At 42.0% G+C, this 24799-nt stretch overlaps 1 protein-coding gene across 2 annotated transcripts in view; it reads right to left on the reverse strand.

Moving 5' to 3' along the window:
* The window catches only part of PDE10A (phosphodiesterase 10A), a 271962-nt gene that overhangs the window by 231239 nt on the left and 15924 nt on the right, over positions 1–24799 (reverse strand). The window lies entirely within an intron of this gene.

The raw sequence follows: 24799 nt of genomic DNA on the forward strand, positions 1-24799 counted from the left end.
TCCTGGAATCAGCCGCTGATCAGTTTCAGCAGCAGCTGAATCTGGACACCTGGGACAAAGCAGCTGGGGTGCTGCCGGGTTGGTCCCGCAGCACCGCTCCTCGGGGCTACTGGACCAACCCGGCAGCACCCCAGCTTCTTTGCCCCAGGCGTCCTCAAGTCAGCCGCTGCTGAAACTGACCAGCGGCTGACTACAGGAGGCCCGAGGCAGAAAAGCTCGTGCACCCCAGCTAGTGCGCCCCCCCCAAGCAGACCAGGCTTTTCTCGCCGCGGAGGACGCGGGCAGTCCCGCCGCCCCTATCCCCCGCGACAAGAAAAGCCGCCCCCTGTCCCCTGGTCTGCTGGGCAAAGGGAGACGCGGATCAAAGGGAGACGCGGAGTGGCTTTTCTCGCCGCGGCTTTGCTCCACGTCTCCCTGGTCTACTGGGGGGGGGGCAGCAGACCAGGGAGACGCGGAGCGGCTTTTCTCGCCGCAGAGGACGCAGGCGGCGAGACTGCCCGCGTCCTCCACAGCGAGAAAAGCCTGGTCTGCTGGGGGGAGGCTCCCTGCTCGGAGAGGGGCGCAGCTAGTGCGCCCCGCCCCCCCAGCAGACCAGGGAGACGTGGAGCAGCTTTTCTCGCCGCGGAGGACGCGGGCGGCGGGACCGCGGCGCGTCTGGGCGGTCCCGCCGCCCGCGTCCTCCGCGGCGAGAAAAGCCCCATTCGTATGTAGGTATCCGACGTAAGTCAGATCCACATAAGTCAGGGACTGCCTGTATAATAAAACCTCACAAATTATACTAGGGATGTTAGATGTCATGTAATCGAATAGTCATGTAACCGCATGAAATCTTAGAAGTTACATGACTATTTGATAGTCCCTGGGGGCAGGGCAGCAGCCAATTGCTCCCAGCCCCACTCCCGGGGAGCCCCTTCCACCCTGCACTGCTGCCTCTATATCAGGGACAGCATCATGGGGTGCCAGGCGGGAGCCGAACTGTGAGGGGAGCCATTTTAAACATCAGCTCCCCGCGCAGACTGGCTACCTGCCACCCTGTGCTGCTGCCTCTGATACAAAGGCGGCGGCAGCCTCTGTCCACCGGGGTCTGAGCTCCCTGTAGACAGAGACTGATGCAAGGCAGAAGACCATCTGCAGGGAATCCAAGCTCAAGCTGGTGGGTGGCTCTTGCTACATTTCAAAGACAGAGGCAAGGCAGGCAATTCAGTACAAGAGGGGACTGAAGCAGTCCCCATTGCTGCGCCTCTGCCTTTACATTTCAAAGGCTGCACCAGTCGGGATTCAGTGCAAGCGGGGACAGCTTCAAGCCCTGCTTGCACTGGGTTCCCCACTGAGCCTCTGCCTTGCCTGTCTGCCCTCTGCCCCACACCGTGAAGACGGTGCTGGGAGGAACTGGCTTTTAAGCTGGCTCCTGCTCCCCCCCCCCCCCCCCCGGGGGGGGGAGGATGCGAATAGTTGACTATTTGACTATTCTTTTACATTCCTAGTGCAGATCTGACTAAACGGCTACGTCTAGACTGGCATGATTTTCCTAAAATGCTTTTAACGGAAAAGTTTTCTGTTAAAAGCATTTTCGGAACAGAGCGTCTAGATTGGCACGGACGCTTTTCCGCAAAAGCACTTTTTGCGGAAAAGCGTCCATGCCAATCTAGACGTGCTTTTCCGCAAAAAAGCCCCGATCGCCATTTTCGCGATCGGGGCTTTTTTGCGGAAAACCAATCTCAGCTGTCTACACTGGCTTTTTTGCGCAAAAGTTTTGTGCAAAAGGACTTTTGCCTGAATGGGAGCAGCATAGCATTTCCGCAAGAAGCACTGATTTCTTACAGTAGGAAGTCAGTGCTTTTGCGGAAATTCAAGCAGCCAGTGTAGACAGCTGGCAAGTTTTTCTGGAAAAGCAGCTGATTTTCTGGAAAAACTGGCCAGTCTAGACACAGCCAACATGTCTACGTTATAACCAGCAGAAAATCACCCACTGAACACTTACAGAACTTAGTCAACACTTGTCCTTTACCTTTCTAAATGTTGTGCCTAAATTTCACAAGTTCCCAAATCTGGCTGAGCCTTCTGCAATATTCACAGCTCCAGACAGGTAACAGAAAAAACGTATGCTCCTGCTCCTTATGAAAATACGCTTTAGCCTTATGGAAGATGCACTGTTTTGGAAGCCACAAATTCACATATTCTGCTCCAGTAGTCCACTGATTTCTGCTAATACTTCTATGTACTTTACAATCCTGGTTATTAAGCAAAGCCTTACAATACCCTTAACTCCTGCGCCTGGCATACCTACCATTTCCCCTCATTCACAAATGAAGTGAGGATCTCTTACAGTTGCAAATAATGGAATTGCTTTGATTTTTCAGTTTTTTAAAATATTATTTGAAAAAAATCTGAGAAGGCTGAATTATCGTTAAATAAACACGTAAATAAACAGCAACTGTGTGCCGTGGGTATCATTATCTAGAAGAATAAGAATTATGAAAGCACATCAGATGCTGTTAGCACAGACACCATTTCTACAGAAGAGTTGACCTCTACATGAACTGTAATAGTACCATCATTGCTGAAAAAAGTTTATTAACAAGGTAGCTTAGCTTGTTAAGGTGAAAGACTGTCTGTGACTACTATAAATTTGCCTACCTGGCAACATAAACCTAGCTTGTACCATAAAACTCTGAAGCAAAGTGTATCACATAAGGATTACTGGATTCACAAAATCCTGACACCGAAGTCCAAAACTAAGGAATGATTACTGTCACAACAGTGGTATTACCAACCTTTAACAAATGTTTTAGACATAGTGAGTTTAGAATAAAATTATTCATCATTGCATTCATTTACTGAATGTGATTGCTGTATATCACTGAATTACAAGTATAGCTTTTCCTCTGGAAAAATTCTACTACCCATACAGTCTCTCAAAAAGTATAATTTATGCCAGGGATTATTATTATGCTGCTCAGTGAAACACCTAACACAGAGAACCATTTCTGATCAGTGCTGTCATACCCCTACAAATCACTACAGCTAGGGTTGGTTACCCGTTACTTCACAGACAGGAGAATGGCTTGCATCTGCAGCCATTAAGTAAGAAAGAAGGGGAATAGTATATCTGCATTGTTTAGGAGTAGAATTAAATTAATTACAAAACATGCCCAGAAGTTACTAATATGCCTTCTAAAGTAGTCTTTTTCATCAAAACTATTAAGAATGTTTCTATTTATACATTAAGAAATAAATCCCAACAAGACAGGTAAGATTCCACCCAGTTCTTATTTACTAAGTAATTGAGGCTCCACTAGTCCCCTTGTAGTCAACATAAGTTTTATTGCTGACTTGATCAGGCCTGTGTCTTTTACGGTATTTTGCATATTTTTAAAACATTTTCTGGACAACTAAATAACATTAAAACGACGTTTAACGGAGTATTGACACCACATATCAGACTGTAGCAATTTTTAAGATAAACGCTGCTTTCTTTGCATAACAGCTGTCATACTGAGTACAGGCAGTCCCCAAGTTATGCGGATCCAACTTACGTCGGATCTGCAGTTACGAACGGGGATTTTCTCGCCCCAGAGAACTGGAGCGGCGGGACGCCTGGTCCCGCCGCCCGCCTCCTCCGGGGCGAGAAAAGCTGCTCCCCGTCTCCCTGGTCTGCTGGGGGAGCCAGCAGACCAGGGAGACGCGGAGCAAAGCGGCGGAGGACCCGGGCCGGACCCGCGGCGCTGATCTGGAAACGCCGTGGGTCCGGCCCCGGGTCCTCCACCGCTTTGCTCCGCGTCTCCCTGGTCTGCTGGGGGGGGGGGGGGGGGCCGCAGCTAGTGCTCCCCCCCCCCCAGCAGACCAGGGAGATGTGGAGCAAAGTCTGGGGCCTGTGGTAGAGCAGGTGGGGCGCTGCCGATTGGTCCCGCAGCACCGCTCCTTGGCGCTACTGGACCACCCTGGCAGCACCCCAGCTGCTCTGCCCCAGGAGTCCTGATTCAGCCGCTGCTGATCAGTTTCAGCAGTGGCTGAATCAGGACGCCTGGGGCAGAGCAGATGGGGTGCTGCTGGGTTGGTCCAGTAGCGCCGAGGAGCGGCCGCGCTACTGGACCAACCCAGCAGCACCCGAGCTGCTCTGCCCCAGGCGTCCCCAAGTCAGCTGCTGCTGAAACTGACCAGCAGCTGACTACAGGAAGCCCGAGGCAGAGTTGCTCTGCCCCTGGCTTCCTGGAATCAGCTGCTGATCAGTTTCAGCAGCAGCTGACTTGGGGATGCCTGGGGTTCTTAAGTTGAATCTGTATGCAAGTCGGAACTGGTGTCCAGATTCAGCTGCTGTTGAAACTGATGCCAGTTCCGACTTACATACAGATTCAACTTAAGAACAAACCTACAGTCCCTATCTTGTACGTAACCCGGGGACTGCCTGTATATACGTACTGACCTGCCTACCTGAAATTATTATTTAACATGGCTCTTTCATAGTTCTATGCAGTAAACCTCCTGTGCAATTTTACCACATAGCTTATAAATATTGTAATACTGTAATCACTACTTTAAACATACAAATTAGAATTGTGTTTCAAGTGCTATCTCAATTATCTTTTCAGGCACACACATGGCTGGCTCATTTGCTGAATCTGAATCCAACTTTGCACTCTGTCCAAAGTCATTCACATTCCTTTCATGGGTAGCTTACTGTTGAAGACATTCACAAATCCTACAAATGCACAGAACAAAATCAACTTTTTATTATGTACTGTAAATACAAAAGCAGCTAAATATAATCAGCATGTTTGGTGAATACAAATCACAATTACCGAACAAAAATGCACGTGCCATTTAACGAATAAAAGTACTGCATAATGAAATATCAGAACCTTATAAAAATACATAAGATTTTAAACAAATTATTAAACTTAATACTTATCTAACCATTTTTATTGTGTCAGTTTCCTAAACAAGTTTGTACAACCCACGTAACCAAAACTGTGTATTTTAATATTCTCGGGATGACAGATGTCTGGGATTTCATTCATGAGTGACACACAAAGCAAGATTTTGAATCTGTGATGAAAGTAAGTAGATATCATCGGGTGAATGAGATAAGATAAACTCTGAACCTCAATAATTGTAGTTACGTAACTCAATAAGTTACAATATTAGGCCAAAATTCTACAAAGAGATCGATCAGCGTGCATCCAAAATTCAACACTTACTTGCAATACTTTAATAGGACTCCAGTGAGCATAATCACATCCTGATCCTTTTGCAGGATTGGAACCATAAATTGCCATTGAAAGTCAAGAGCAAAATGTGTACATGTTTTGCAAATAACTGCAAAACAGTTAAAATACTAACCAAAACAGACAGGAATTAAATTTTAGCTTTTTAAAATTCTATTAATTTTGTTGTTCATTCTCTGCATTTTATTTACCCTGGATAATGATACCCTTGGTCACTTCCACTTTCTTGTTCACAGGCAACAACAGCACAAATCCGAAAGGAATGGTTACATTAAAAACAAATATTAATTTCCCTGAAATTATATTTTAAAAAATTAAAACATCTAGAAATTAGATTTCATGAGCACATTACCTTTTTATTAACAAAAACGTACATTTGGAGCCTAAACGAAGCACCATATGACACTGTCCTTGTAATTCCTGGTTAATGACTAGAAAGGCAAGTTTTCAAGCTCCTTAAGTTATTTCAACTTTGTTTTTGGTCTGCATTGCTTTCCCAGTTTCCTCTATACATTGCTTTCTAAGCACACAAAAGCACTGTCTAATAGTTCAGTACTTTGAAAATTTATTTAGAAGAAATGCAATAACTATTTAGTATTGCACCTGGCAGGCATTCACCAGGGGAAGAAGGCAGGAATCCAGTAGCGCTATACGGGGTGAGGATATGGTCAGGTTGGAGTGGGACAGAATGTGCATTATCCCTCTCTTCCTTAAGAAATCACATTCTAATACTGGAAGGGATTCTCACAGAATAAGAGAAAGACTAATTTTAGTCATATCTTTTGTTGCTATTCAAATTAAACTAGAATAGACCCTAGCAGAGTATGCGCTGTCAAATTTATTTTTTAAAACAATACAAGATGTTTCAATGCCCTGGTGGTGGCATTATGCAAGGACAACTAGAAAACCTAACTATGGATCTCTGAAATAGCCTTTTGCTTCTTAGGCCAGTAGCTTTAAATTGATGCAATAAACTCCTTTGAGCAAGAGATCCTTATGTTGCTTTAACATCAGTTTGCTCCCTTAAATGGCTGCTTTATGAGCACTTTCTGTTTGGAAGGGTAATCCACGTCCAGTGACATGACCAGAAAAAAGGTTAGGGGAAAGCAAAGCCAGAACTATTTATTTGTACAGCAGATACTTCTGAAGATCTGGATAGAAGGACAGATTCAGATTGTGATTTCTCCAGTTTAAATTTCGAGTTACTTTGTTGAAGTTACTCTGGCTGTAGACCAACGTAACTGAGTTCAGCATCTAGACCAGTTCCAAAAGGAGAATGTGTGCTTTTCAGACTCCTGACATTCTGTTTCCGATTAGACTAAGTATCCCCAAAAAAGGAGAGACAGGTGCTTTCTCTGTCAGCCACTCTGAGGAGATACCTTTTAGATGCAGCAGAGGTGTTTAATAAAGGAAATTAGAATATTCATATAACTTTGTCCTCAAGACTAACCACATCTAGCATTATTATTTAAAGGGTTCTATTATTTAAAGGACTAGTCTAGAGACTCCACTCTAGCTCATCTTAAGACGTAGTTTTGCCTACGAAAGCTCATGATACTAAACACACACACACACACACACACACACATTTTTAAAAGTTACAGACTAACACGGCTACCACTCTGAAACCTTCTGAAAAAGTTAAGTGTAGCACTGAGCTAGACATAGCTTAAGGCAGACATCCGGAAGTAGATTTTTGTTTTATACTTTCAACTTTATGATAAAGTACCAAACTGAACTTTTACCCAAATATTTCCTACCCTTAAGAAAGATTTTTTGGAAATCCACAGGTCCCATCTGTACCAGTGGCAATGTTGATTTTCCTCAAAATAAAAACCTGCCAAATAACTAGGGTCAGAGTAAACATATTTATGGGAGTCATTTACAGCAGCAATTCTTCAAAACAATCTCAGACTACAAACTTCAATCCACTCTGTTTTGAACATCTAATAGCCCATTGTTTTAAGCTGGACCTCTGCTTACAAACCCCACACTTTCCAAAACTCTGTAACAGTCTATGCTTTTCTGAAAAAATACTGCTTCTACTCAAGCGAGGCAGAAGATTTATCCATATATGGACAAGTGAGAGGACAACAAATGGCTCTTTTCCCAGTTTATCAAGACAGGAAATTAGAGGGCCTGAGGTAGTCTGACTTATTTTGTTCAGAGCCCTGTCGAAAAAGTTCATAAATTAGTAACTTTCATGAAGAGATGGATACCATATGATATTGGCTGCTATCATCATTGTCAATTTCACAGACGAGCAAAACATATGGCTCTCATATAGATAGAGAACTTATGGTGATTGCTGCCACACTCCAGCAAAGAGTATCTCCTGATAAAAAATGTCCATCAATAAACCCAGCAACACAGGAAAAAACTGTCATCATGAAGAAAGCCAATCCTTTATTTGCTGCTTAAAGTGCTTCAGAACTTTCTTCTTGATTACTAAAACTTTGCTTGGTTCTTTGTAAACCGAAAATCTGCAGAATTTGACCAGCATGCAACATTTTGTCCACTGACACTGGGTTATCTGTTAGACTTTAATTTTTTGCAGTGAATTCTAGTTGAAATTGTTTTCTTCTGACATCAAAAAGTGCACTGGCTAAAACCAATAAACTTAAGGTACTTTGAACCAGTCTCAAAACAGATTTAAGATCTAAAATAGGCCAAAATTTCAGAGGTAAGATCAGAAAGCATTTCTCACTCACACCAGGATCTTGGAAAGAAATTCCCTTCTGAACAGTCAGCTCAGCTGCCTAGAAACTTAGCAGTATGCTGTGCTTTGCCTTTTTAAGCTGCAACAAAGGAAATGATTAAGGAAGCATTAAAACCTAAATGCACCATAAAAGGTATCTGCCGGAAAACTAGCTGCTATTTGCAGTAGGGAAAGTATATTATTCACACAGCATAAAAAAACAGCAGCATTGTCTTCTAAACGTTTCTAACGAAACAAACATGCCACATGAAGCATGAACCGAGGTTGGTATTTCAGAGTCTCTGACTGACAGAGTTTATTTTAAGAATGTGAGTAAGTGGGGCAGTATCTCTCCAGTGACAAAAAAATAGGAGTCAAAGTTTTAAGAAGCTTCATGCCCCAATTTTTTTTAACCTTCTGCCACAAAATCCTTCTCTCCTTTTCAATTTCCTGATGTCGATTTTTGGCAGTACTTATTTTCTTATTGGCAAGAAAGCACCCAAACTCCCTGCCTTGTTTCTTTTTGTGTTCTTGGTCTTCTCTTCTGTTTTCCGACAAATACCCCATCCTGCCAGTCATCCCACATTCTACCTTTCAAACACATCTAATGGTAAAAGTTAGCAGACATTCTAGTGTCTTAGCCAGCCAGCATTTAACACTGCCAGTAGTAGGCTTAAAATATTGATACAATTGCCACCTGTTATAGGCAGACAATTCATTACTAGAGAAAGATTCTTGCAATTTTTTCTTAAACCTCTTCTGCAGCAAGAAAAAAATTAAAATAAGCCAGGAAAATAGAAATCAATGAAAAGCATTTGAGTATTCCAGTATACATTGGATTTGATCAAATGGATGACATATTTGCACTCTGCATAAGGGAAGTATATTTTGTATGTGATTTTCTCATACGCTTCATAAAAGCGAGGAAGGCAGGCCATTGCGCACACAATGCAGGTCATGAAAAAACACAGTGCAAGTACAAGTGCATAGTGCAGGAGGCAGAGCTGTGCATAGTAATCTTAGCTTCAAGAGTTAATAGCCTCACCAAGTAAGGTCAGATAAGGTGAGTCCAAGAGCTACTAAAGAGAAATCTCTGTACTGCACAGCACTGATTTAATAATAAAAGGGTTTACAGATTCATATATTCATATTAAATTAATGCTACTATTAACAGGAGAGACTGAAAAATCCGCTTACAAAATACAAGACTAAGTGTGGGGATCTAAGTCATTAATGATGGCAGCAGTTGAGCTTTCTTTTCTTTTTTTTTTAAATGCATTACCCTTCGTGCATCCTCCATATGGAAGCTTACTGTAAACAAAGTTCAGTGCCATCTTCCTGAATCTGCAGACAGCTAGACAGATCTACAGAGCAAGATTAACAAGATTTTGGGAAATTTCAGAGCTGCTATGCAAAATATTTTGGGTAACCATAAAACTTCCAGTTTTTATCAATTTAATGTTGTTTCTGTTTGGGAAAGCTGTTGCAGAAAGCTCTAGAGAGCAGGTGAGGCAGAAAACAGAGCTGTTGGAGGGCAAGACCTCTAACATTCAAAAAATAGAAATTGGGGAGGGAAAGAAAAATGGAAACCTGCCTCCAACCCCCAACACTGCTCACCACCAACAGGAGGCTGTGGAAAGATGATGTTAACATCAATAGACACATCTGGCAGGAGTTCTAGAAAGAGAAGAGGAGACAGAAAGCTCCCTTTACATTCCAGTTGCTAGAAGGCAATCTTATAATGCACCTGTCAGCCACAAGTGCATATGAAAGATGAAACTGTTAAGCTGGGTTTAGGAACAATATATAGTGGTAGAAATCCCAGCACCCCATTTTCCCAGTAGCTGAAAGTAATATAAATAGGACAAGGCTGCATGCAAGGGTTACTCCTCTCTCTCATCTTTTGCTAGCTGTCCAGCTAGTAAGTGTGTCATAAATCAAGAACATAAAAGCTAGAAGTTAAAAAAAAAACACATACACAGCAGGAACCAAACACATCACAATCCCGTATCAATGCTATGTACAGGGGCAGATGACCATTTCGCGGGGCCCAGGGCAGCACAATTTCACGGGGCCCCCCTTTGCCATGGCACATGCGCGGTGGCGCCACGCGCAGGGCTTCTTGAAGCGCGGGGCCCAGGGCAGCCGCCCCGCTTGCCCTGCCCTATATCCGCCCCTGGCTATGTATATTTCTCATTTAGTATATAAATATTCAAGAGGGAGAGGGTGAATAAAGATGAGGGTAATTCATCAATTCTAGTGGTTAATAATTTAATAAAACATTTACTTTTTAAAACAAACTTTTTCTTTTAATTGTTGAACCAGTATTATCACTCGAAGGCTGCAACATACACCTGCCATGGCACTTAAAACTGGAAATGCCAACACCTCAAAAAGAAGCAGATGCAGTCCATGCAGAGTCACAGTTGTAACAAATGAAACAACAAAAGGTAAAGCAGTCTTACGCCACATCCCCCATTCCAACTCTAAACAGTGGCAGTGCTTTTTTAGTAAGATGGCAACCTATAGACACAAGCTCAAAATGAAATGTCAATTACAATTTCTTTTAAAAAAATGATTACTTATTTCACAGTTCTATTCATGGGGAGAAGGGAGTCTTACTTCTAATATATTCACACTGAGAAGCTTGGGTTGCAACTGCTTTGGAGGATCAGATTATAATTCAAAATTACCTGAACAAACTGGAGACATAGTCTGAGGTAAATACAGCAGCTAGCAGAAAAGACTTAATCTTGGATAAGGGACACTGGGCACTACTGTAAAACAAAGGAATATTTAACAATAAACTAAGCAATATTCATAACCTCAATATATGAATAAGGATTTTCCATGGCAGTCATGAAGTCCATGACTGATTACAATCATGTTTGAGATTTTTATTTTTTAGTATTTTTTAGATTTTACTTTCACTTTGGGGCATCTGTATGTGCACACAGATTATAAGTGATTGGGAGGGAGGATGTGATTATTTGCTGTCAAATACATTTCACTCAGAATAGCAAAGATAAACCATGCATTGCATGAAAAAGGATAATCTACAGCATAACAAAAAATTAAGAACAGCCATATTGGGTCATACAATGATCCATCTAGCCCAATATATGATCATCCAACAGTAGTTGAGTAATGCATATTTTAAAAAAAAATCGTCCATGCCAAATGCTTAGGAGGGAACAGAGCAAGGCATTTATCAAGTAATCTATCCTTTCATCCAGTCCCAGAATCAGGCAGAGACTTAAGGATGTACATGGGGTTCTATCCTCCATGACAATATCAAGCTGGGAAGGGTAGCAAGTGCTTTGGAAAATTATAATTCAAAATGAACTGGACAAACTGGAGACGTGGTCTGAGGTAAACAGGATGAAGTTCAACAAGGACAAATGCCAAGTTCTTCACTTAGGAGGGAACAATCAGTTGCACATACAGAATGCAAAGTGACTATCTAGGAAGGAGTACTGCAGAAATGCATCTAGGAATCATAGTGGACCACAAGCTAAATACGAATCAACAGCGTCACACTTACAAAAAAGGCAACCATCATTCTGGGATGCACTAACAGGGGTGTTGTAAACAAGACACAAGAAGTTATTCTTCTGCCCTATTCTGCGCTGATTAGTCATCAAATGTCCTGTTCTTAGCACCACATTTCAGGAAAGATGTGAACAAACTGGAGAAGATCCAGAAAAAAGCAACAAAAATAATTAAAGGTCTAGGAAACACAACCTATGAGAGAAGATTGAAAGAATTGGGTTGTTTAGTCTGGAAAAGAGAAGACTGAGAGGAGACATAACAGATTTAAGTACCTAAGAAGTTTGTTACAAGGGGAAAGGAGAAAAGTTATTCTCCTTAGCCTCTGATAAGACAAGAAGGAATAAGCTTTAATTGCCACAAGGGAGATTTAGGTTGGACATTAGGAAAGACTTTCTAACTATCAGGGTGGTTAAGCACTGGAATAAATTACATAGGAAGTCTACAGCATTGGAGATTTTTAAGAGCAAGTTAGACAAACACCTGTCATGGATGTTCTAGATGGTGCTTGGTCCTGCCATGAATGCAGGGAACTGGACTTGATAACCTTTCAAGGTCCCTTCCAATAATTTGAAATAGAAATTAAAAAGCTAAGATTTCTACATTTCTATCAGAAATTCTCTATATACTCGGGAAACAAAGAAAAAAATCCCAAAACGCTGATGCCAGCCTGAGCTAAAGAGTTGCACAGTTTTAATTTAAATAAGCACCATGACTCCAAGTTAACAATACTCTTAACTCGCTTCTCTGGTCCTTATTCTTTTATTTCCCTTTGCTAATTAGGAAGTTCAACCCAGTGCATTTCTCTATGTGATGCCACATTGCTAATAAGCTACTGTAAATATGCCCACTTGAAAGATGTACATACAAGGCCAACTTTATCCCTCGAGTAGCTCTGTTGAAATCAACAGAACTACAAGGATGAATCTGAACCATTTCCGGGATAAGTTCTAGGAAAAACTGCCTAGGAAGTGATGGAATCTCCATCATTGCAGATATTTAAGAGCAGGATAGACAAACACCTGTTAGTGATAGTCTAGATCGGAGTGGGCAAGAGGCAGCTAGCGGGCTGGATCTAGTCTGCTAAGCTGCTCGATCTGGCCCATAGCTGCCTCACCAGCACCCTTACTAGAGAGCAGCTGCAGCCTCTTTAAACAGCAGGTTGCTAACTGCTATGCAGCCTGGGTAGGGAGGAGAAAGCTTCACACCCTCTCCCTGCCACTCAGCAAAATCCCTCAGCTCCCATTGGCCAGTTTCTGGCCAACAGAACCTAAGAAATTTTGCTGAAGGCAGGGGGAAGCAAATGAAGCCTCCTCACTCCCTCCTGCCTTCCCCCCTGTGCTGGAGCAGAGCCACGTGGCGCAGCCGACCCAGCACATAGGCAGGGTTCCTGCAAAGCTGCATAGGTAAGCGCCTCTCACACAGAGCCTGTCTCTGGCATCCTACACCCTCACTCCCCTCAACTACCTGCCCCAGGCCACCACCCAAACCCTCTTTATCCCCTCCCCCCACCTCCTCCAGGTCACAACTTCCTCCCAGACCTGTACCCCCTCCAACATCCTTACCCCAAGTTAGAATCCCCTTCTGCACCCATATCCCTCCCTGACTCTGCACCCCATTCTCCTGCCCCACATCACTGCCCAAACTCTCTGCACCCCCTTCTCCCAAGTCACAACTCCAGCCTACACCCTGCACTCCCTCTTATCCTCCTCCCTAAGCTAGAATCCTCTCCAAGTCCCTGTCCCAGATCAGAACCCCCTCCTTCACCCAAACTCCCCCTGGGTATGTCTACACTAGCTCGTAGTTCGAGCTTGGTAGGCAAATGAGGGCAACCGGAGTTGCAAATGAAGCCCGGGATTTATGAGGAGTACCGGTAGTTCGAATTAGAGATCCTAATTCGAACTACCTACTCCGTGCCGCGTGTAGTCGCGGGCACAGAGTTCGGACTAAGGAGGATTTAAAACTGGCGGCACCCAGGAAGATGCAAATGAAGCCCAGGATATTTAAATCCCGGGCTTCATTTGCAACTCCAGTTGCCCTCATATGCCTACCTAGCTCGAACTACCGAGCTAGTGTAGACATACCCTCTCAAGATCCCACACTCCCTCCTGCACGCCAGTCCTCTAATTCAAGTTCCCTTCTACACCCCACCTGCTGTCTCAGACCCTGCACACCCTCCACAGAAGTGACCACTTACCAAAATCTTGAAATCCCGCCCCCCCATTAGAAATTATTGCCCATCCTTGGTCTAGATCAGGCATGTCAAACTTGCATTTGGAGGGCCACATGCAGCCCAATAGAAATTTTTTGCAGCCCACCAGAACATTTTTATAAAAGAATGAATTGCAGCCTGTTGGCTACTCGGAGCACATGGCCAAGTGCCTGCTCACAGCTGGCCGGGACGCTCTGAGCCACAGTAACTGTTCATGGAGGGCCAGGTTACTCCGCGCTCGCGCTCATGGCCGGCTTGGCGTTCTGTGCTGGGCTCTCCAACAGGTTCTCACAGCTGGCCGCTGTGCTCACGCTGCCCTAGTGCCTCAGGCGGCAACGTCAACTTCGGGACCCAGGTATTAGGTTGTGCGGGGACGGGGCAGAGAACCTGGGAGTGCCTGGCTATGGGAGAGTGCGGAGGCATTAGGTTGGGGGGGCCTGGCTCAGCAGAGAGGAAGGGGTTATTTTGTTAATATTTTGGTTGGTATTTATGCATTCCCAAATAAAATCAAAATGTATACTTATTGTATATCAATAAATGTCAATTTTTGCAATTGCATGAATAATTATATCTTTATGCAAAATCTCAAACTTACAAAGTATCTGAAATTTTCACAGAAGCCTGTTCGATTTGATTAACCATGGTCTATACTTGTTTTTATTTCAATCAAACAAGTTATGTATCATATACAAAATTTAAAAAATATTTTATTTAAATATAAATTTAAGGTATTATGTAAAATGTTAAAATTATTGAATAGGAGCAAATAATTTTTATAATGCAATAATCTGATGTGTAATAAAATAGCTAAAACAATCTATAATAATAAATAACTACGACTTTCCGACAAAGTACATTTTCTTTGGTGGCCCTAGGATTGCCACGTATCCGGTACTGGTGTCTTCTGCCCAGCACTTAAAATGTTTTTTTTTTTCCCTTAACAGATTTTTTTGTTTTTGGTCAAACCATCTGAGAACCGTAGGTGGCCCTGAAAGCTATCAGTTTTTGTTTGTGCGGCCCTCAATAGGCTTCAAGTTTGACATGCCTGGTCTAGATGGTAGTTGGTCTTGCCCTGAGTGCAAAGGACTGGACTTGGTGACTTTTTGAGGTTCTTTCCCATTCTAATATTCTATTAACATATCAAATTCCTTTTTTTAAACACAATTATACTTTTGACCTTCACAACATCCCATAGCAATGAATTCTATAGGATAACTGGGGATTGTGTGAATAAGTACTTTCTTATGCTTTAAACCTGCTGCCTATCCATTTCAATGGGTAATCAAACCATAATTCTTGTTGTGCTATTTACCCCTTCACGTCTCCTTATCTTCTCCACACCATTCATGAATTTATAGATCTATAAACCTCTTATCATATCTCCCCTCAGTTATCTCTTTTCCAAGCTAACCAGTGCCAATCTTTTTAACCTCTCATACAGAAGTAGTTCCATACACTTAATCTTTTTTGTTGTCTTTCTTTGTACCTTTTCTGAGATAGGTGACCAGAAGTGTATGCAGCAGTCAAGGTGCTGGTATGCTATGGATTTATAAGTGGCATTAACAATATCTGCAGTCTTATTATCTATCCCCTTTCTTAATGACTCCTAACATTGTTAGCTTAACTGACCCCAGGCTCCATGCAACATTGCCACTGTGAAATGCCAGAGAGAGCCCAGCATCAAGCTCTACATGGTGTTTCAAAGCAGTGGCACCAGATGGAGCCCAGACTCAGCGGGGGAGTCCCCAGCTGGCTCCATGCGGCACTGCCACTTTAAAGCACCCCCTCCACTTTCCCCCCATGCTGCCTCTTTCTGATAGAGGCAACTGGCAGGGGAGGAGGGAAGCGACTAGTTGACTAGTGTGTTGACTAGCCGATAAGCATTTGCTTATTGGCTAGTTGACTAGTCGTTCACATCCCTATTTGGGATTAGTTCAAACCCAAATTCCTAAAAGTAAGCTTTATGGATGCAAAATGCATGCAAATAGGAAAATGGGGGAGAGGGGAAGGTATGCATGAACTGAAATCAGCATGTTTTACCCAGCTGAATGCATCACACGTGCTCTAATAGACAATGACACATACTCAAAGAGCACATTCGAGTGAAAGTCAGTAAGAATAAGCCCCACTTCAATTTTTTAGGTGAAAGATCTGTCAGAGTTGAAGAAACACCTTTGGAACAGCTGCCCATAGGGGAATACAGTTCTCATCAGTAGTACGTTTATACAGACTCCAAGTTTCTGGCCTTTTGGCCAGAATTACAAGGACCAAGGAAAGGAGGGGAATATTAGACTCAAATTGCTGAATAATCTAATGAGCTGACCTAATATTGCTGAATCAATATCAGAGGTTAAAGACAACCTTTTGATATGCCTTTTGAATTTAGGCAGAAAGAATCCTAAATGCCAGCAATGGTTCCTCCCAGGAGTTCACATTATCAAGAGACATGCTCAGCTTCTATTAAGGAGTTTTAAATATTATTTGGTAGAACCGTTTTTCAGGGAAGAAATATTTTTACCACTACAAATATAGATTCACTTGTCATAAGTTTTACTACAGCAGGGTTAAGTGCAAGTGGGATTCAACTGTACTCAAATATTTGGTAGTGTATGTTCTTCAGTCAGTTTTCTTCAGTGGCTTCTTGGAGGGGAAGAGCAAATTTAACAATTCTGAAATGATACAACAGCTAGACAATTGTTCCACAGTGGCACATCAAGGTGTGACTAAGTGCATGACTTTCATAAGCTTCACTTGTGTTATTCTTTTATTCAGAATGATTGAGAGAGTACTTGCTAATTTACATTCCTGCAAACTGAAATAAAAATCAGCCTTCATTTAATTGACAGACATTTAAAGCAATATTTACTCCTGCACAGGCAAATCCAAGGTCTATACCCAGCAAAAGTCTTTCTTAAGCCATATACTGAAGGTTTTAATGAGACTTGAGTCACTCACAGATCTTGGGTTAGGCTCTGCATGTCATCCCACAGAGTGAATAGTTTTCTTAAGTACTTATTTTTATTTATTTAAAAAAGCATTTTTGGCCATTTTAGAAGTGTTGTGCAAAGTTGACCATACATCTTCTACCTTAAGATGGTTGCTGAAGCCACAGAAAGAGCAGTCTGTCCCTTTTCCTTTTTTCACTGTAAACCAGGGATAACACTTACCTGTTTGTGGTAAGACTCCAACAGTATTTGTAAACCTCTCTGGAGTCCATGGAGGGAAGATACTATACGACAGTGAAACAATTTACGTCCTCTTCACATATCAACAGAAAGGAAAACAAAACTCAACATCATTTTTGCTATTAATGCATTGCCTCTAATTGTTCAGATAAACTTTAGAGACATGTCTAACATTAATGGCTTTAGTTATGAACATTCAATGGAATTTTGCCAAATACTAAATGATTCAAATTTACTGGTGCAAATACACTTATTCAAAGTTTAAAATTCTTTCTTCAAGAATAATCTAATCTTTCATGATATACCTACATTATTTTACATACATACACTTTGTGACCTACACATACATTGCCTTCCTCTCACCACCACCACCCCAATCACACACAAAAATGTATTTACAGAATTATTAAGGGCCAAATTGGGCCCTCAATTATACCCATACAATCCCACTAAAGTTAACAAGTATAGCTGAAGAAAGAATTTTGCCTTGCAAGCACCATTAAAAACCCTTCTGCGTAAGACTGCTTACACAATTATTCACCATATACATTAGATACATTTAAGGTCACTGAATTCCAAAGATTGTTATCAGAGGAAAACACATCTGAACTTCCCAGCAGTTCAGAATGACAGCTGGTATATCAAGTAGCTCATGTGTGCAAGACTGTCAGCTTATTCTGTTTGACGTGACTAGAGAAGAGGCTATGCCAAACTGTAAGAAAGTGATTAGCTTTGGGATGCCAAAACCCAAATTCAAATTTTAAAAAAAAGTACCATACTTCCTTGAATGATGGAGTACAGGGTGCTCATACTTCAAACAAAATGAATTATTGTAACATACGTGGACTACGTAGCTAAAATAATACATCAAATTGATGTGGTCTAAACATCCATTAGTGTAGTGGATAAGGTTCAGGTGATACTGTCGCTACCTAATGCACCTTATCTTTCAAGAACGCAGTTTAGATTAAGAAAGTCCAGGATGGAACAATATGTCTTCATCAAAAAGCATTTACTTATCGTAAAATCACGAGTATAATGCGCACTTTTTTCCCCGGTTTTTTAGGCTCATGGCATTATACATAGGAACAATTTTTTTAAAGTTTTAAACTCCCCCTCTCCTCCACGCAGAAACTTTCCCTCTGCAGCACAGTGCAAGGGCCGCCGCCCCGCCAGGCTCCCGAACAAGGCGAAGAGCCGGCGACGCTGCCAAGCTGCAGCGCCCTGGCTTGCTGCAGTGCTCCTTCAGGCTGCGCCTTGGAGTCCCCGGGGCAGATGCGAGCTCGGCGCGGTGTGCGGGCAGCTGTCCGCTGTGTGCACATTTCCCAGGCGAGCCTGCAGGTAGGAGCAGTACATCCCTCCCTCACACTCTCCTGCAGCCCAGGGCTGCCTGTGGGAAGCGGGCGAGGCTGGGCTTGGTGCTGGTGGATCAGCTCCTGGTGCAGCAGGGCAGGCCATGTTAGATTTCAGAAATCCTGGACTTCAGAAACAGGTTACCTCCCTTCTCCTGTACAATGGGGTGTGCATTATACATAGGAGTTCAGTTTTTTTCATTATGCTAAAATTCTAAAGTCAGGGTGCGCATTATACATAGGTGCGCATTATACTCGCAATTTTACAGTATTAAGGTCACTTATTTCCATGTATTAGACAGCTGTATTCTTTCAATACACTAAGTTTATTCTGTTTATCAGATTGATGAGGTTTTATCCATTTAGCAGTTCTTACAGTTGAATAAATTATTAAGGATTCCCTGGGTTAGCAAAAATAGACTGTTTTACTAAACTCAGAAAATTTCCTTACACTAAGTTTAAAAATAAAGCTCTTGCGCTAGGGTTCTGTAGACTGTTATCGTGAATAAAACAAAAAGCCTGAAACTTTGCAATGAGGGATCAACCTCTGGAAACATGTTTCCTAGACCAGCAGACAACCAGAAATAATGAAATCAAATGCTTGGGGTGACATTCTGGTCCCACTGAAGTCAATAGCAAATCTCTACTAACTTCAATGGAGCCAAGATTTTACTCTTACTTTGAATGGGATACAAATGAATTCATCAATGGAGAGAAATGAATGGTATAATTGTAACTGCAGAGTCAAATCCGATAATGACAGCTATTTAGGTGATGGTACATTGATGAAGAACACTAGCAAGGCATAAAGCCTCCTCAAAGGTCCTGGATAGAGACCTGCGTGGATACAAAATGTGTATCCGCATCTGTATCTGCAAAAATGAGCTGCGGATATCTGCACTGACATGTATAGATGAGGATTCCTGTGTATATAAAAGTAGATATCTGCAAATTTACAGGTTTCTAGATAGAAAATGTTTATCTGCATTCATATCCGTAAATATGAGCCATGGATGCGGATACCAATGGATATAAAATCTACAGATCGGCAGCACTCTAATCATGGGAACTCTGACCACACTTTGAAGCCTACATTATTATATCCCGCAAGAACAGAAAACTCTTGGATCCCAAAAGGCAAGAGTCACCATCAGAGAATCATGACTGCAATAAAAAGGAGTATGGATATACTCTGAAGAGTGAACGTTATAGTAAATGTTATAGTAAACAATTTTTTAAAAAGCTGAAATGCTTTTTCACAATTTCACACAATTAAGACACAATTGCACACAATTAACCAAGATCTCAGCAGAAAAAACATGCAAGCCAGGAGCCTGGAAAAACACAGACCGAGTCTGTGAAAGGACGACATTGATCTGGGAGCATTCAAACAAGCTGTCACAATTCTACTAAAAAGGGAAGTAGGTGTCAGTAAAACTAAGTGTGTCAATGTTTTGTGTTTTATCCACAGATTCTCATTTGTGTAACAGAATATATGAATGGTGTAGCTTTTTTCAGAGAAGTAGTTACCAAACAAGTGTGAGATAAGAAATCATTAAAAAGAATATCTGAAAGTAAATCCAAGAAGGTAAATAAGTACAGGCACCATCTGATCTTTATTTGACAGGTGGTGGTACTAATTACCAAAGGATTAATCCTCTGTTCAGATACAACATTGCACAGCCAATCAATAAGAACCAAAACCAAGAAGAGAACAATAGACAAATATTGTTTCTGCATTTTATCATATATAATTGCCAACCAATCAGCTGGAAAACAGATTAGGAAAGAACTGGCAACCATATCATGAACTCTGAAAGCACATTCCACCTTCTCTGTGATTGTAATGTAGTATTAAACATAAATGTCCAGTCTCTTTCTTTCCCCCTCCCTGTTCTCTGGTATTTATGAATGCATGATGGTACTTAACTGCAAATTAAGCCTCTGAAATCAACAGGACTCCTTGTGGACAAAGGTTTTAATTAACATAGAAAAGAAAAAATTGGACCCTTATTCTGAACACATAAGGAAAGTCCCACTTTTGCAGCTGGAGAGTGATAAGGAAAGGAAGAACCAAGAAGCAGCAGCAAAATTTGCTATAATTTATGGGGACCGAATACAAGATTGGCAAAGAGACCAACTGTCCAGAAACCTTCTGAGACACACACACAGAGTCAGACAATTTTAATGTTATCCTTTCTTGTTGTCATCTCCTTTTCCTTATTTATTTTCTTATTTCCCCCTTTTTTTAAGAAGTACTATTGTCCAGGTAAGATGGGCTTCATTATTCCTTATGCCATTTCACAAATATATCATTAGTTCCTGAAATAACGACTGAGGATGAAGTCTCATCATACTCTTAAACCAGTTGAAATATGCCTGTTATGAATCAGTCTTTCCCAAACGCTGGGTCTCGACAAGTGGGTCATGGGAAAGGCCTAGTTAGGTTGCTTATCATTGCCACCCTCCTCACTCCATGTCATTCCTCACCATATACATGCCTTGGAAGCATTCCCCCTTAGCACGGACTGTCAGGGCAGGTGCAAAAGGGACAGTTTACCTCCCCCCCAGTCTCATCTGACAAGGCTCCCAAATTGAGTGATGTTGCAATCAGCTGCTCAGGGTTATACCACTCAGTTTTGTCCTGTCCACCCTTCTGTCATGATGGAGGGCAACCTTGCCAAATGTGAGTGGCCCTGAAATCCCATGCAACAGGATACAACACCTACAGCAGGGAGCCAGACCCAGCTGAGTTGGAATAGGCTCACTCTTCAAACCACTGCCAGGAATTTTCCAGCCAGGCTGAGGAAAGGAGGAGAATTGGGGCAGGAGGCTCAGCAGTAGTGCCAGCAGTGCAGAATGCATAGAACTTTTTGTTTTTCTTTCATTTCTTTCATGTCTGAATTTAAAACAATTAAAACATAGCACGTGGTGTTGCATACCTCTGTGCACATATAACACATACCATGGTTGTTCACCTTAAAACAAGCCTGGGAACCACTGGTTTAAACAGCTCTGAAGCCATTTTAGAATAAAACACATTACATTGTGACAAGGAGTCCTGTGGCACCTTATAGATTAACAGATGTATTGAAGCCTAAGCTTTTGTGCGCAAAGACCCACTTTGCCCATGAAAGCTTATGCTCCAATACATCTGTTAGTCTATAAGGTGCCACAGGACTTCTTGTCGCTTTTGCAGATCCAGAGTAACACGGCCACCCCTCTGATACTTGACACATTGAATTGTGTTCCTTTTCTTCTGGATGCTCATCCTGAGACATCTGGAGCTCGATATGCAGAAGTTCTGAGCCTTTACAATTGCAAGTGAAGTCAATGGAAGCTGTAGATACTCAGCACCTATGCCAAGGTAAAGTGATTTGGAGAACTGAGCACGAAGTTAGGAGCCAGGAAGGCCTGAGTTCTAATTCTGGCTCTCACCCAATTCATTGCGTGACCTTAAGCAAATCCTTGTGTCATTCTGTCTGCTTCATGGTCTGTAAAACAGGGATGACGATGATGCCTACTATCTTGCCTTCCAGGTGTGCTCTGATTAGCTTTCCACAAATGAAGTACTCAGAAAAATCGGTGCCTAAGTATCTCAAGTTGAAGAACAATCACTGAGGTGCCCTAAGTTAATGAAGACTTTTTCACAGTGGCCTCAATCTCTCTGTTCCGCAGCTGTACAATGAAAATTATATTACAATCTTGCAAGGGAGCTGAGAAGATAAATTCATTAAATGCCTAGAAATCCCAGCTATTACAGGACTTAGTACCATAGAAAAGCATATGAGCAACTAATAATTCCAAACTCCATTAGCATTTGGATTGTGTACACTAAAAAGACATTTTATAATGAGGGAAAAAATAAATATTCTATAATAACCATTGCTTACCTATCTATTGTATAGTGCTTTTTACCGGTAGAACTCAAAGCACTTCATAAGCTGCTTTTTTTCCCAAAGCAGTATCTATCCTATGCAGTGAAGAGGAAAGGGTCTTGTGGGAGAAATAATACGTGATCGGGTAATTATCAACTGTCTCATAACGCACATGCACAAGGTGGCCAAGGCTGTACTGCATCCTCAGACCAGTCATTTCTTAACTTTCAAAATAAGGTCGATTTTGCAACCTCAATAACTTTTTTAATCAAGGACCTTTAATTGGGAGAGTTGGAGAAAGAAAGAATAATTGCAGACAGAAAGAGCATGCTGGCACAACACTTCTAAAACTTTTCGAAAGCTAATCAACATTAGTTAAAGGTGTACTGCAACTGATATGCAGAACATACTTATTAATTTAAAGGAAATACTACTATTTTGGCTCTTTATGTATTCAGCTTAGATCTGTACGTATTTAGCTTAAATCTATTTCTAATTAATGTAAACTAACAGAAATAATCCTGGTTTATGAATCCCACCCATACAGACTTCTGAACCAGTTTAATAAAATCAAGTTTAAAAATCACACCTTACGTTAAACCACTATAAGCCCTAAGCCTCTCGTGGTCTTTATGTCTATGGTCTTTTCAATATGCAGATTTCTCTCTCAGTGTTGACCATTTTAAGTGAGTGACTGTTTTTTTAATAATCTTTTACTTTTTTTATAAATGTATGCACAATTCAGCTCTCAAAACCCATCTTTAAACAATGCAAGCATCAAACAGAACATATGTTTTCGAACAGAAAACACCCCTCCTTTTGTAAGTGATTGGAGGTAGGGAGTGGAATGGCTTTTGGCTCTCCAGACTGGCCAGTTGCTTTGACTCAGACACCGTCAGCCTCAAAGATCTTAAAACACGATGTTGCAGAGTTCCAGCAAAGTGGTTCATGACATTAAGGTACACATCGCTGAATGTACCAAAACAAATAAAAGTTCAGTTCTTACCGCCATGTTGGAAGTGAACACAAATGCAACATCGTATTTGTAATCTTGACAGTAAATATGAATACTTGTCTAGCAGCTAGAGTACTTTACATAATTTATTTTAGTGGTCTGTACTAATATCACACCCATACACTGGTCCTTTAAAGCAGTGATTCTCTACCAGGGGTACACATTAGGGATTCAAAATTCCATTTAATTGGTTAACCAGTGAAACATAATATTTAATCCGTTAACCAAGTATAAGGGGGGCCTCCAAGCTATAGCAACCCCCCTGCCTGCAGCACGTCCACACCTGTCTGCAAACAGGGGCTGCTCTGGCCAGGCTGCAGCACCCCTGTCCGCTGAAGGCCCTGCAGGGCTGGAGCAACCCCTTTCCTGTGGCAGATGCGGAGCTGCTCCAGCTCCCACCAGCTAACCATTCATATCCAAGGGTATGCAGCGGTCTTCCAGGCAGTACATCAACTCACCTAGATGTTTCCCTAGTTTTATAGCAGGCTACATAAAAAGCACGAACAACATGAATACAAACTAATATGTCATACAATGACTTGTTTATACTGCTCTATATAGTACATGCTGAAATACAAGTTCAATATTTACATTATAAAGGATTTGTTTTATAACTATGTGGTAAAAATGAGAAAGCAAGCCATTTTTCAGTGATAGTGTCCTGTGACTAGGGATGTAAGTGACTAATCCACTCCCCAAAAACCAGGTAGTGGAGTAGTGACTTGAGGAGTCACTTTCCTCGCACTTGTTGGGGGGAAACGGGGAGGAGAGAGAGCAGGAGCTAGTGCAGGACAAAGCTTAGTTAAAAGCCAGCTCCCCTCAGCATCATCTCTGCAGGAGGTAGGAGGATAGAGGCATAGGAGGGCGATGGTGTGAGCGGGGACTAAAACAGCCCCCGCTTGAGCCATTTCCCTGCAGCTCTTCTGCCTTTTAAATGTAGTAGTAAGAGATGCCCACGGCTCTTACTACTTTTAAAAGGCAGAGACGCAGCCAGGATAGTGAGCACCCCATCTCCTCCTTATTGATTAATCGAGTAATCAATGGAAATTCCATCAACTGCTCGATTAGCTGATTAATCGAAATTTAACATCTCTCGCTGTGTCACTTTTGTATTTCTGTGTCTCATTTTTGTAAGCAAGTACGTTTTAAGTGAGTTGTAAATTTGGGGTACATGAGACAAATCAGACTCCTGAAACACATGCAGTTGTTTGGAAATGTTAAGAGTCTCTGATACAGACAAAACAGTATGCATGCGTGCTGTGGGGTCTAGGCACGAGGCGCTTACCTGCCACCCTGCTTCCAGGGACACACATGGCTCTGTGCTCTCCACCACTCCCAGGCACTGCTCCCATACCCAAGCAGCAGGGAAAAGCCTCAGGTCAAGCGGCTCTGTGTGCTGCTGTTCCTTCAGCTCAGTAGGAAAGGAGCAGCAGTGCACAGAGCCGCTTCCTCTTCCATGCCATGGATATTCCCAGATTAGGGACACCTTGAGTATGCTGGGATAAGTGTATTATACACAGAGAAATTACACAGGGAGGGAGGGTAACAATATGCACAAATCATTATATTACAAACAAAAGATACAATGAAATGCACTGAAGAAATTACATAAAAGTCCTAACAAAATACAGGACTATGTAGCACTTTAAAGACTAACAAGATGGTTTATTAGATGATGAGCTTTC

Source organism: Pelodiscus sinensis, chromosome 3 (genome assembly GCF_052426305.1).
Source record: "Pelodiscus sinensis isolate ZL-2025 chromosome 3, ASM5242630v1, whole genome shotgun sequence".
Taxonomy (NCBI): domain Eukaryota; kingdom Metazoa; phylum Chordata; order Testudines; family Trionychidae; genus Pelodiscus; species Pelodiscus sinensis.